At 39.6% G+C, this 15,006-nt stretch overlaps 2 non-coding genes across 2 annotated transcripts; both read left to right on the top strand.

Moving 5' to 3' along the window:
• The first annotated feature begins 1,717 nt into the window (after positions 1–1,717).
• On the top strand, positions 1,718–1,821 carry LOC130983679 (small nucleolar RNA R71). The gene has a single exon (XR_009087659.1). It is a non-coding gene; the product is annotated as a small nucleolar RNA R71 (small nucleolar RNA).
• A 6,845-nt stretch (positions 1,822–8,666) lies between these two features.
• On the top strand, positions 8,667–8,770 carry LOC130983678 (small nucleolar RNA R71). Its single transcript, XR_009087658.1, has one exon. It is a non-coding gene; the product is annotated as a small nucleolar RNA R71 (small nucleolar RNA).
• The last annotated feature ends 6,236 nt before the right edge of the window (positions 8,771–15,006 follow it).

Below are 15,006 nucleotides of genomic sequence, written 5' to 3'. Positions count from 1 at the left end.
CAAACACAGATGGCTACTATCATCCTTAGGCTTTTCAGGTTCTGGTTCAGGCTCAGATGCAGGTTTAAAAACATGGAAAATGAGCTGTTCATCATGTACTCTCAAAATTAGCTCTCCTTGTTCTATATCTATGAGCACTCTAGCAGTGGCTAGAAATGGCCTTCCCAGAATGATAGGGTGTAGGTAGCTTTCCTCCATGTCCAAAATGACAAAGTCTGTAGGGAAAAAATAATTTCCCACCTTCACCAGCACATTCTCAACTACCCCTTCAGCTTGCTTTTGAGTTTTGTCAGCCAGTTGTATGATTACATCAGTGGATCTCACCTCATTCAGTTGTAGCCTCCTCATAAGAGTCAGAGGCATCACATTTATGCTAGCTCCTAGATCACAGAATCCTCTGTCAATTTTTGTTTCCCCTATGATGCAGGGGATATGAAAACTTCCTGGGTCTGTTTTCTTAGAGACCATATCCTTCTTGATGAGTGCACTGCATTCTTTGTTCATTATTACAGTTTGTCCTCCCTTCAAAACTCTTTTCTTGCTCAGCAATTCCTTCAAATACTTGATATGTGTAGGCATCTGCTGGAGAATCTCAAGAAAGGGAATATTGATATGGAGAGACTTAAATGTCTCTAAAAACCTTGAATATATTTTCCCTTTTTCACCTCCTCCTAACCTCTGAGGAAATGGTGCTTTTGGTTGGTATGTTTCCAGCATGCCTTCCTTTTGCATTTCCTTGGCTTGCTCAGTTTCACTTTCCTGCTTAGCTTCTTCCACACCTTCTTTCAAGATTTCTGGCTCCTTTTCTGAGGGTCTGATTCCTTCTTCTTCTGAGACTTCCTTCAATATGGTGATGGCCTTGCATTCTTCCCATCTCACTCCCTTTTGTTCCCTTTTAGGATTCTTTTCAATGTCACTAGGGAACACTGCAGTTGACTTGGGGGCCTGTTGAGATAGCTCTCCTACTTGAGACTCCATCCTCTTGAGTTTTTCACCATGGTTCCATAAGGTGGATCTCACATCTTCCCTAAAGCTTTTCAACTCACTTATGTCCTGACCCATGTTTGCTAGCATTCCTTCTATCCTGTTTAATTGATCTTGAAATTGTTGGTTCGGATTGGATTGGGCAGGTTGATTATTTTGGCCATGATATGGTGGTTGGGAGTAAGTGTTTTGTGTGGCTTGGTATGATCTTTGGTTGGAGTTTTGGTATGTGGAATTGTTATGTTGGTTGTGGTTGTAAGGTTTGTGGTTTTGTGGTTGGGTTTGCTGGTTTCCCCACCCAAAGTTTGGGTGGTTTTTCCATCCTGGGTTGTAAGTGTTGGAATGTGGATCATATGATTGCTTTTGTTGGTTTCCCACATAGTTGGCCTCTTCCCAATCACCTCCTTCAATGCTTACTTCCTCTTGATCTTGTGTGTGTATTGCAGCCACTTGCTTTGTGTCTAATTTCCTGGTGAGCTCTGCTAGTTGCTTGGCAAACACCTTGTTTTGGGCTAAAATTGTATCAACATGGTTCAGCTCCATGACTCCCTTAGTGTTGTGCCTCTCTAAAGCATAGTAGTACTCATTCTCAGCCACTGTCTCAATCACTTCAATGGCTTCTTCCACAGTCTTTTTCCTGTTCAATGAACCTCCTGATGAATGGTCTACAGCCTTCCTTGATTCATAAGAAAGTCCATCGTAGAAAATATGCAATTGCACCCAGTCATGGAACATGTCTGGTGGGCATTTCCTTGTCAATTCTTTGAACCTCTCCCATGCCTCGTAGAGCGTCTCACCATCTTGTTGTCTAAAAGTCTGAACCTCAGATCGAAGCCTATTGACCTTTTGTGGCGGGTAGAAACGTGCCAGAAACTTGCTCTCCACCTCATCCCAGGTTGTTAGGCTCCCCCTTGGGAATGATTCCAGCCACTTAGCTGCCTTGTCCCTAAGTGAAAATGGGAACAAGAGCAGTTTATAGGCATCTTCCTGGACTCCATTGGACTTCACAGTGTCGCAAATTCTCAGGAATTTTGTGAGATGTTGGTTTGGGTCTTCATTAGCACTCCCACCAAATGAACAATGATCCTCCACCAATGATATTAGCTGTGGTTTAAGTTCAAAATTGTTGGCCTGAATTGGTGGTTTCTGAATGCTGCTACCACAATTCCCAGAGGTTGGGTTTATGTATGAACCAAGAACCCTCCTCTCAGGAATGGCATTGTTTCCATCAGCCCTCTCATGGTTGTGAACTTCTCTATCCATGTTGAGATCTAGAGCTTCCTCAAAATTGTCCTCAGATTCTCCTTCAGATTCTTCTTCTCTCAGTACTCTCTTCCCTCTTGCTTCCCTTCTAAGTCTATGAAGGGTCCTCTCTGGTTCGGTATATGGAGGAGTTGATGTCTTTCCTCTCCTACCTGTCATACAAGAACACAGCACAGGCAGCAAACAAGTGAAATACTCTTGGTTAATGGAAGAGTATGGTTAGAGCAGTTGAGGAATTAATTCAAATAGTTAGTGGGTCAGTGAGTTAGTTGCTTGAATCTAAAGGCATAAGAAAGAAAAAGCAAATAACAGAGTGCAGAAATTAAAATTCAACAAGTAACTTGAACTAAATTAACAAAACAAGAAAAATGCTCAATCTAGTTAACTTCCAATTTGAGAATTGTCAATCGAAAACCAATCCCCGGCAACGGCGCCATAAACTTGATGTAGCTATGAACTTGATAGCTACGATTTAGGAAATTGCACGATCGGCAAAATTCCTTCCGGCAAGTGCACCGGTTATCGTCAAGTAAAAACTCACAATAGAGTGAGGTCGAATCCCACAAGGATTGGTTGAGTGAGCAATTTGGATTAGAAGTATGTTCTATTTGAGCGGAATCAAGATTTAGATGAGAATTACGGAATATAAAATTTCATGAATTAAAGAGCGAGAAGCTAAATTGCTGAAATTAAAAGGGATGGGGGTGATTGCATGAATTTAATTGCAGAATGTAAAGAGAAAGTGTAGATCAGAAATGGGGAGTTCATTGGGTGTTAGGAGATATTGAAATCTCCGAATCAAAACAACTTTTATCCCTTCCTCAACCAATGCATTCATTGAATTTTGCTTGGCAATCTTATATGATTGGATCCCAATCCCTTGGCTCACCAATTCTCTCTAAAAACAAACAAATTCCCAATCCCTTGGTTTAAATGTTCATAAGAAGAGATGATGCTCGATCACTGATTATACCACACAGTTTCATGAACCACAATTTGGTAGGATTACATGTCACAATATCCATCCAAACCCTAATCCAATTCACTGTGAGAAAGCTTCTCTAGCATGAATCCTCCATTCCTTTCCCAAGGTTCCGAAGGATTCCAATTATGGATAGTTTCTTTCCTAAGACAACTACCCAATGGAATTAGATCGAGAAGCTTTCTAACAAAATTCAAGAGAAAAGATTGAAGAAGAAGATAAAACTATTATTGATTCATTGAATTACAATAGAGCTCCCTAACCCAATGAAAGGGGTTTAGTGAGTCATAGCTCTGAATTCAATTACAAGAGTATGAAAACTAGCAAAATGATCAAAAAGTTCCCTAGTGTAAAAAGTGCTAACTAACTTAAATTCTATCCTATTTATACACTTTCTAAATTGAGCTTCTGTTGTGTTTCTTGGGCTTTGAGGCCTTTCCCTGATTTCCTTTTGCTTTAGGTTTATGGTCCATAATCCTGATGAGGCTGTGATCCAATTCTGTAACATTCATTGAGCAAACTTAGTGATAAACAAGTAATGACACGAGACTCAACAAATTGAAGTTCCAGACTCATCAATTTTTCAGGCCCAATCCCATAAACCATGATATTCAAGTGGGTTTCATACCATAATACGTTTAAGTTAATGTTTGTGCTCAAATGCTAACTTAAACTTCAATATATTTGGCCCAGAAACCCTTTCAAAAAGTGGCGTTTAAGTTGAAGTTTAAGTTTCAGTTTAAGGTTAAACTGAAACTTAAACGTGGAAATGGAAGAAAGCAACCCAGGAGTGTGAAATGTCGAACACGTTTAAGCTTCAGTTTAAGGTTAAACTGAAGCTTAAACGTGGAAATGAGAAAGCAACCCTGGAGGAGAGAAATAGTCGAACACGTTTAAGCTCCAGTTTAAGGTTAAACTGGAGCTTAAACGTGGAAATGCTCCTGGTGCCTTTCTTACTTCTGGCGTTTAACCTCCAGTTTAAGGTTAAACTGGAGGTTAAACGTGGAAATGCTTCCTGGTGAGAAATTGTGTCGAACACGTTTAACCTCCAGTTTAAGGTTAAACTGGAGGTTAAACGTGGAAATGCTCCCTTGGTGAAATTCTCATTCTGGCGTTTAACTTCCAGTTTAAGGTTAAACTGGAGGTTAAACGCCAGTTTCAGCATTTCTCAACTTCCATGATTCTGGCGTTTAACTCCCAGTTTAACCTTAAACTGGAGGTTAAACGCCAATTTCAGCTTTGATGCATTTCTCATTCTGGCGATTAACTTCCAGTTTAAGGTTAAACTGGAGGTTAAACGCCACTTTCAGCATTATATGGCTTGGCAGTTTAAGTTCCAGTTTAAGCTTAAACTGGAACTTAAACTCCACATGTGATCTTCAAGCTTCCTTTATTGATTTTGTTGCTTCCTTGCCTAGCCTCTTCTTCCCTGAAATCATCCAAACAATTGCATCAAAGTCTTGCAAAATTTCATGAGAAATCTTCTATTCATAGCATTCAAGTAATATAACTAAAAACTCATGGAATTTGCATCAAAATTATACTGTTTGGACGATTCATTACTTTGTTGTTCATTTAACCATTCTTGGTTACTTTAAGCTCAAGAAAATGCATAAAACAACTAAAACTAACAGGAAAATGCTAGTGAAACTAGCCTAAGATGCCTTGGCATCACAACACCATACTTAATACTTGCTTGTCCCTAAGCAAGTCCTGAGTTATTTGAGAAGAAAGTATGAATCAAAAAGCAATTACATTGGCTATATTAGCAAGCATTTGAAGTTCATCAGAAGGGTTTTATGCAGAAAGTTGCAGCATCACTTTTTCATTCTTATCAGGTAAGATTATCACTTTTTCATTGCATCCATCAAACACTGCTATGGCCTCTTGTTATTCTTATGTCCTTGGCACTTTTTCCTTTCTTTGTTTTTCTTTTTCTTAGAGCTCCTTTGCTCCTTGTTTGCTCAGTGTCATGTGTTGCACAAGCCTTTGGCATTTTCTTTTTCTTGTCAGTGCACTACACATATCCACTACAGGCATTTTAGTTCACATTTCTTCTTGAGACATTGGTGCCCAGCACTTCTTTGTGTGACTAAATGTTTTGTATTTAGGTTGCTCTTGATAATGGACTTTTGGTTGATAATCTCGGGTTAGTTAACCCAAGTTACCAAGTGTTGAAACACTCCTCAGAACCTATTCATCCAAGCATATCCTTAATACATAAACACCACAGGCATTTGTCTCAGAAGTTCAAACCATTGGTGCCTAGCTTATTTTCTCAATTTTTTTTTTTGCTTTTTGGTTGCCCTTTTTCAGTGGCTTTTTCTTCTTCTTTTTCTTTCTTTTTCATGTCCAAAGACATTTATTCATCAAGATCCATAGACAGTATTCAACTTCTACACAAAAATGATAATTCTACACTCAATTTCCAGTGAGCTACTAAACAATCAAGCATGCATACCACCACTTAATTCTACTTGATTTGTCACTAATTGAGCCAAGTTACTTTTGTTCAAACTTTTCTTTTATTTTTGGAAACAGAATAAGCATGGCAAGCATTTGTTTAAAAAGGTGGAGTTATATCCAAACATCTAGGCATTCACTTTATTCAAAGCAGTAAACTAACACTCATACTAAAAACTTCACATTCCAGAAAGATTCAACAATTACAGTTTAAACCAGAACAAGCATGCTTTTGTTTGCCTTTTAAAGAATGGTCAAGGAACCACACCACCTTGTGAAATTTCTTGTTTTCTCTTTGTTACCAGGAAACAATTTGATTTCTCCTTCTTCTCCTAGTTGTTGCTTCATGTTCTTTCTAAGATCCTTGTTTCCTTTCCTGCAAGGAGTGATGAAGTTGCTTGCTTCTCAAGCACTTGAGTGGTTAGCTCAACTATGTATGGGTAAGTGTCTGAGTTTTAAGTTGGTGTGTGAACACCAAACTTAGTCTCCTACTTACTCCTCTGCTCTCTGAATCCTTGAATTCTCCTTGGAATGAAGTTGCTGCTAAGGATTTTAAGCATTTCTGTGATTGCTTAGAATGGTTGTTTCCTTCATATAATTCAAAGGTTGTTGTGTTCAGTTGATCTATATGGTGGAACACCAAACTTAGAGTCACACATTCCCCTTTTAATTATTGATCCACGAATTCATTGTTTGGTGTGAAACACCAAACTTAATTCTTTGCAATACACAGAAACTACTTCACCTTTTTATTGAAACAAATAAAAGAAACAGCAAAGGGGTATTACCTCAGGTTGGGTTGCCTCCCAACAAGCGCTTCTTTAACGTCACTAGCTTGACGGTTGTCCCTTGTTAGGGTGGATTGTAGTGCTTGATATCCTCTCCTCTCACTATGGAAACATCCCCATTTGATTCCTTCATGATTTCCAAATGTTCCATAGAAAGAACTTTCCTGATTGTGAACACTTGAGGGAGCTGGGAAGGAATGGGTTTGAGGCCAGGTGGGATTGGCAGATAATGACTTGATATCACTTTATCTCCCGGAGAGAAACCTTCAGTGGGAATTTTCTTGTTTCTCCACCCTCTTGGCAATTTCTTTACAATTCTTCCCTCTCTCTTGAGGATTTCTTCATTGACCCTTATGCTAGGAGGACCCTTCTGATCTGTTTCTATTGATTCTTGTGGCTTTAACTCTTGCAATTCTTGTTTGCCTTCAAAGGATTGTTTTAGAGTTTCAGCTGCTGGATTGCTTTCCTCCAAACACAGATGGCTACTATCATCCTTAGGCTTTTCAGGTTCTGGTTCAGGCTCAGATGCAGGTTTAAAAACATGGAAAATGAGCTGTTCATCATGTACTCTCAAAATTAGCTCTCCTTGTTCTATATCTATGAGCACTCTAGCAGTGGCTAGAAATGGCCTTCCCAGAATGATAGGGTGTAGGTAGCTTTCCTCCATGTCCAAAATGACAAAGTCTGTAGGGAAAAAATAATTTCCCACCTTCACCAGCACATTCTCAACTACCCCTTCAGCTTGCTTTTGAGTTTTGTCAGCCAGTTGTATGATTACATCAGTGGATCTCACCTCATTCAGTTGTAGCCTCCTCATAAGAGTCAGAGGCATCACATTTATGCTAGCTCCTAGATCACAGAATCCTCTGTCAATTTTTGTTTCCCCTATGATGCAGGGGATATGAAAACTTCCTGGGTCTGTTTTCTTAGAGACCATATCCTTCTTGATGAGTGCACTGCATTCTTTGTTCATTATTACAGTTTGTCCTCCCTTCAAAACTCTTTTCTTGCTCAGCAATTCCTTCAAATACTTGATATGTGTAGGCATCTGCTGGAGAATCTCAAGAAAGGGAATATTGATATGGAGAGACTTAAATGTCTCTAAAAACCTTGAATATATTTTCCCTTTTTCACCTCCTCCTAACCTCTGAGGAAATGGTGCTTTTGGTTGGTATGTTTCCAGCATGCCTTCCTTTTGCATTTCCTTGGCTTGCTCAGTTTCACTTTCCTGCTTAGCTTCTTCCACACCTTCTTTCAAGATTTCTGGCTCCTTTTCTGAGGGTCTGATTCCTTCTTCTTCTGAGACTTCCTTCAATATGGTGATGGCCTTGCATTCTTCCCATCTCACTCCCTTTTGTTCCCTTTTAGGATTCTTTTCAATGTCACTAGGGAACACTGCAGTTGACTTGGGGGCCTGTTGAGATAGCTCTCCTACTTGAGACTCCATCCTCTTGAGTTTTTCACCATGGTTCCATAAGGTGGATCTCACATCTTCCCTAAAGCTTTTCAACTCACTTATGTCCTGACCCATGTTTGCTAGCATTCCTTCTATCCTGTTTAATTGATCTTGAAATTGTTGGTTCGGATTGGATTGGGCAGGTTGATTATTTTGGCCATGATATGGTGGTTGGGAGTAAGTGTTTTGTGTGGCTTGGTATGATCTTTGGTTGGAGTTTTGGTATGTGGAATTGTTATGTTGGTTGTGGTTGTAAGGTTTGTGGTTTTGTGGTTGGGTTTGCTGGTTTCCCCACCCAAAGTTTGGGTGGTTTTTCCATCCTGGGTTGTAAGTGTTGGAATGTGGATCATATGATTGCTTTTGTTGGTTTCCCACATAGTTGGCCTCTTCCCAATCACCTCCTTCAATGCTTACTTCCTCTTGATCTTGTGTGTGTATTGCAGCCACTTGCTTTGTGTCTAATTTCCTGGTGAGCTCTGCTAGTTGCTTGGCAAACACCTTGTTTTGGGCTAAAATTGTATCAACATGGTTCAGCTCCATGACTCCCTTAGTGTTGTGCCTCTCTAAAGCATAGTAGTACTCATTCTCAGCCACTGTCTCAATCACTTCAATGGCTTCTTCCACAGTCTTTTTCCTGTTCAATGAACCTCCTGATGAATGGTCTACAGCCTTCCTTGATTCATAAGAAAGTCCATCGTAGAAAATATGCAATTGCACCCAGTCATGGAACATGTCTGGTGGGCATTTCCTTGTCAATTCTTTGAACCTCTCCCATGCCTCGTAGAGCGTCTCACCATCTTGTTGTCTAAAAGTCTGAACCTCAGATCGAAGCCTATTGACCTTTTGTGGCGGGTAGAAACGTGCCAGAAACTTGCTCTCCACCTCATCCCAGGTTGTTAGGCTCCCCCTTGGGAATGATTCCAGCCACTTAGCTGCCTTGTCCCTAAGTGAAAATGGGAACAAGAGCAGTTTATAGGCATCTTCCTGGACTCCATTGGACTTCACAGTGTCGCAAATTCTCAGGAATTTTGTGAGATGTTGGTTTGGGTCTTCATTAGCACTCCCACCAAATGAACAATGATCCTCCACCAATGATATTAGCTGTGGTTTGAGTTCAAAATTGTTGGCCTGAATTGGTGGTTTCTGAATGCTGCTACCACAATTCCCAGAGGTTGGGTTTATGTATGAACCAAGAACCCTCCTCTCAGGAATGGCATTGTTTCCATCAGCCCTCTCATGGTTGTGAACTTCTCTATCCATGTTGAGATCTAGAGCTTCCTCAAAATTGTCCTCAGATTCTCCTTCAGATTCTTCTTCTCTCAGTACTCTCTTCCCTCTTGCTTCCCTTCTAAGTATATGAAGGGTCCTCTCTGGTTCGGTATATGGAGGAGTTGATGTCTCTCCTCTCCTACCTGTCATACAAGAACACAGCACAGGCAGCAAACAAGTGAAATACTCTTGGTTAATGGAAGAGTATGGTTAGAGCAGTTGAGGAATTAATTCAAATAGTTAGTGGGTCAGTGAGTTAGTTGCTTGAATCTAAAGGCATAAGAAAGAAAAAGCAAATAACAGAGTGCAGAAATTAAAATTCAACAAGTAACTTGAACTAAATTAACAAAACAAGAAAAATGCTCAATCTAGTTAACTTCCAATTTGAGAATTGTCAATCGAAAACCAATCCCCGGCAACGGCGCCATAAACTTGATGTTAGCTATGAACTTGATAGCTACGATTTAGGAAATTGCACGATCGGCAAAATTCCTTCCGGCAAGTGCACCGGTTATCGTCAAGTAAAAACTCACAATAGAGTGAGGTCGAATCCCACAAGGATTGGTTGAGTGAGCAATTCGGATTAGAAGTATGTTCTAGTTGAGCGGAATTAAGATTTAGATGAGAATAACGGAATATAAAATTTCATGAATTAAAGAGCGAGAAGCTAAATTGCTGAAATTAAAAGGGATGGGGGTGATTGCATGAATTTAATTGCAGAATGTAAAGAGAAAGTGTAGATCAGAAATGGGGAGTTCATTGGGTGTTAGGAGATATTGAGATCTCCGAATCAAAACAACTTTTATCCCTTCCTCAACCAATGCATTCATTGAATTTTGCTTGGCAATCTTATATGATTGGATCCCAATCCCTTGGCTCACCAATTCTCTCTAAAAACAAACAAATTCCCAATCCCTTGGTTTAAATGTTCATAAGAAGAGATGATGCTCGATCACTGATTATACCACACAGTTTCATGAACCACAATTTGGTAGGATTACATGTCACAATATCCATCCAAACCCCAATCCAATTCACTGTGAGAAAGCTTCTCTAGCATGAATCCTCCATTCCTTTCCCAAGGTTCTGAAGGATTCCAATTATGGATAGTTTCTTTCCCAAGACAACTACCCAATGGAATTAGATCGAGAAGCTTTCTAACAAAATTCAAGAGAAAAGATTGAAGAAGAAGATAAAACTATTATTGATTCATTGAATTACAATAGAGCTCCCTAACCCAATGAAAGGGGTTTAGTGAGTCATAGCTCTGAATTCAATTACAAGAGTATGAAAACTAGCAAAATGATCAAAAAGTTCCCTAGTGTAAAAAGTGCTAACTAACTTAAATTCTATCCTATTTATACACTTTCTAAATTGAGCTTCTGTTGTGTTTCTTGGGCTTTGAGGCCTTTCCCTAATTTCCTTTTGCTTTAGGTTTATGGTCCATAATCCTGATGAGGCTGTGATCCAATTCTGTAACATTCATTGAGCAAACTTAGTGATAAACAAATAATGACACGAGACTCAACAAATTGAAGTTCCAGACTCATCAATTTTTTAGGCCCAATCCCATAAACCATGATATTCAATTGGGTTTCATACCATAATACGTTTAAGTTAATGTTTGTGCTCAAATGCTAACTTAAACTTCAATATATTTGGCCCAGAAACCCTTTCAAAAAGTGGCGTTTAAGTTGAAGTTTAAGTTTCAGTTTATGGTTAAACTGAAACTTAAACGTGGAAATGGAAGAAAGCAACCCAGGAGTGTGAAATGTCGAACACGTTTAAGCTTCAGTTTAAGGTTAAACTGAAGCTTAAACGTGGAAATGAGAAAGCAACCCTAGAGGAGAGAAATAGTCGAACACGTTTAAGCTCCAGTTTAAGGTTAAACTGGAGCTTAAACGTGGAAATGCTCCTGGTGCCTTTCTTACTTCTGGCGTTTAACCTCCTGTTTAAGGTTAAACTGGAGGCTAAACGTGGAAATGCTTCCTGGTGAGAAATTGTGTCGAACACGTTTAACCTCCAGTTTAAGGTTAAACTGGAGGTTAAACGTGGAAATGCTCCCTTTGTGAAATTCTCATTCTGGCGTTTAACTTTCAGTTTAAGGTTAAACTGGAGGTTAAACGCCAGTTTCAGCATTTCTCAACTTCCATGATTCTGGCGTTTAACTCCCAGTTTAACCTTAAACTGGAGGTTAAACGCCAATTTCAGCTTTGATGCATTTCTCATTCTGGCGTTTAACTTCCAGTTTAAGGTTAAAACTGGAGGTTAAACGCCACTTTCAGCATTATATGGCTTGGCAGTTTAAGTTCCAGTTTAAGCTTAAACTGGAACTTAAACTCCACATGTGATCTTCAAGCTTCCTTTATTGATTTTGTTACTTCCTTGCCTAGCCTCTTCTTCCCTGAAATCATCCAAACAATTGCATCAAAGTCTTGCAAAATTTCATGAGAAATCTTCTATTCATAGCATTCAAGTAATATAACTAAAAACTCATGGAATTTGCATCAAAATTATACTGTTTGGACGATTCATTACTTTGTTGTTCATTTAACCATTCTTGGTTACTTTAAGCTCAAGAAAATGCATAAAACAACTAAAACTAACAGGAAAATGCTAGTGAAACTAGCCTAAGATGCCTTGGCATCAGGCAGCATTTTGTTGTGGCATGAATCTGGCGCACCAAGGCACAATTCTGGCGCACCACAGCATCATCTGGCAGCACCAGCAGCGCACCAAGGCATCAATCTGGCGCACCAACTTTTTTTGCCCTGCCCTCCGCGAGGGCAGGGCAGCATCCTGCGCACCAAGCCTGCACCACGCCCGCACCACGCACGCACCAAGCACCAAATCCTGCCCTGCCCTCCACAAGGGCAGGGCAGCCTCCTGGAAGCAATCCTTCATGGGCTAAAATTGGATTAAAAATCCAATAAAATTCAATTCTTCACCAAATCAAAAGCCCATCCAAATCCCAAGATCCAAGAATAGAAAGTCTATAAATAAGAGTTAGTTTGATGTAAATAGAACCTTTACTTTCACTTTTACTTTTCACCTTTTCTTTGACTTTTGCATTGGGCACTTTCTGGGGAACTCTGAATTTGGCAGCTTCTCTTGGTGACTTCACTGAGATTTCAGAGAATTGGGGAGGAGAATTGATCTCTCTTCTTCCTCGTTCTTGCTTGGGCACTTTTACTTTTCTTGTTTTGAGTTTTGGGTGTGAAGAATTGAGGAAATTCTGTCTCAATCTCCATTCAAAATCTCTTTGATTTCATTTCTGCATAATTGAATTCAAACACATTTCCTTTACTGCTTCTTCTTCAATTTCTTGTTAATTGCTTTGTGATCTTAGATTTGGGAAGGCAATTGAGATCTAGGCTTAGCTACCTAGTCTCTGGAGTCCTGAGGTCTCAATTTACTCTTGGTTCTTCTGTGAACCTTTGCTGCATTTAATTTCCTTCTGTTTGAATTCTAATTGCTTCTAATTCAATTTCTGTTCTATTGATTGTTGCAATTCAATTTCTCTTGTTTAAATTCTGAAATCCCTGTCCTCAAATCCCTTTTACATTCAAGCAATTTATATTCCTTGCAATTTAAGTTACTGTAATTTACATTTCTTGCACTTTAAGTTTCAGTCATTTACGTTGTTGTTCTTTAAGATTCTGCAAGTTTACTTTCCTGCTCTTTAATTTACTGCAATTCTCCCTTCCCCCTTTACATTTTCTGTCATTTACTTCCTGCTAGATACAAACCACTCAACCAATATTTGATTCGCTTGACTAAACCAACCACTAAACTAAAATTGCTCAATCCTTCAATCCCTGTGGGATCGACCTCACTCATGTGAGTTATTATTACTTGATGCGACCCGGTACACTTGCCGGTGAGTTTTGTGTCGGATCCTTTTCCGCACATCAAGTTTTTGGCGCCGTTGCCGGGGATTGAAATAGATTGACAATGATTAAGTGAAGTGGAGGTCTAGATTAAGCACTTTTTCTTTTCTGTTTCTCTAACACACTAACTGTTTGAGAAATTGCCTCTATTAACTCGCTAACAATTTATCTCAATTAACTGCACTCAATTCTCAAGCGTGCTGTTGTTTGGTCATCCTGATTGTTTGCGTACCACAGGAAATCGAGTTTCTATAAACAAAGGGGTATCATGACATGAAGCCACCACTTATTACACTCATCAAGAACAATTGTTCTTATGACGGAAATCCATCGGAAGATCCTCAGCAGCACATATCCACTTTTCTAAAGACTTGTAATGCAGTCAAAACTGATGGTTCAGATCATGACACTTATAAGATCTTGTTATTCCCTTTCTCATTAAAGGGTGAAGCTGCACAATGGTTTGAAACTTTTCCCCAAGGAAGTATCACTAGTTGGGATGATTTGGTCACCAAATTTCTGGCCAAATTCACCTCATCCAGACAGATCATCCAGTTGAAAGAGGAGGAACATCTATTCACACAAGGGGAGGAAGAACCACTTTTCAAAGCCTGGGAGAGATACAAGAAAGCAACTGATAAAGTGGGCTTCCGAGCTTTTTATGAAGGACTAACCCCAGAAACAAGAAAAGCAGTGGATTACTTCTCAGATGGCCTACTCAAAGCAACAACAACTACCCAAGGAATTGCAAATTTCAATGACAAAGGAGTCACCAACCAACACTCATGCGAGAAACCACAGAATGCAATTTCGGAAAAATAAGTAATGAAACTTGAAGGAATGAAGGCATCCACGAACCTGAACAATCAAACACAGCAACACATGGGGCTGAGGGATGGAAAAGTTGATGGCCTACAGTCCACTGCAGTGAATGCCAAATTTCCACCATGGAGACCTCATTCTTATCTAAGAATGGGGGAGGCCCGATATCACGAACAAAGAAGTTTCAACCAGGGCAAATCCATGACCACAAACAACCAACATCACTTATCCACCAATACCAATCAAAGCCAATACTCACAAAACACACACTGCCAGACTCACTCAAACTGGAGAAGGACTGAAAACCAAAATCACGAATCAAGGAACTTCAATTACAACAACCCCAATTTCTCAAACCAGCAAAAACACCATTACAACAATAACAACCACTACATGCCACCACCACACCCACTCTTCCAACCTTTAACATCTCATAACCAACCAATCTCACAAGACTCTCAAAGAATCACAGACTTGGAGATCCTAATAGAGAGAATGATGAAACACCAAGAGGAAACAACAAGGAACCAAGAGATGTTAATCAGAGGAATTGAGGAGCAGATAGCTCAACTGGTGAAGTACTTCGCAGAAATGGGTGAGAAGAAACCAAATACTTTCCTCAAAACCATTGAAGACAAACCAACCAATAACGAAGATGCTACAAAGAAGGAAGGATGGAAGAGGATCATAGAGGACAATGAGAAAATACTGGACAAAGGAAGTACCAGCCAAGAAAAACACAACAAGGAATTCTTTCAAGGAGAGACAGAGGATAGAACTAAAGAAAAGCAGAAAATCCCCACTGGAAAATTTTCACTAGGGGATAGAGTGATGATCAATATTCAAACCATGAAGGTGTCCCCACAATTGTCTGATCACTACATTGTGACTAAGATCCTTCCACAAGAATTTATAGAGGTTATCAAAGAGGAAATCGGAAGGAAGTTCACAGTGAAGAAAGACAAGCTAAGGCACTATGATTTTCAACCTCCATGATCAGCAGAACAGAAGATGTCAAGCTAGTGACAATAAAAGAGCGCTTGTTGGGAGGCAACCCAACCTAAGGTAGTTTTCTTTTCATAGTTTTTT

The sequence above is a fragment of the Arachis stenosperma genome, chromosome 5 (genome assembly GCF_014773155.1).
Source record: "Arachis stenosperma cultivar V10309 chromosome 5, arast.V10309.gnm1.PFL2, whole genome shotgun sequence".
NCBI classification, from domain to species: domain Eukaryota; kingdom Viridiplantae; phylum Streptophyta; class Magnoliopsida; order Fabales; family Fabaceae; genus Arachis; species Arachis stenosperma.
This window is presented reverse-complemented; position numbering and strand designations above follow the sequence as displayed.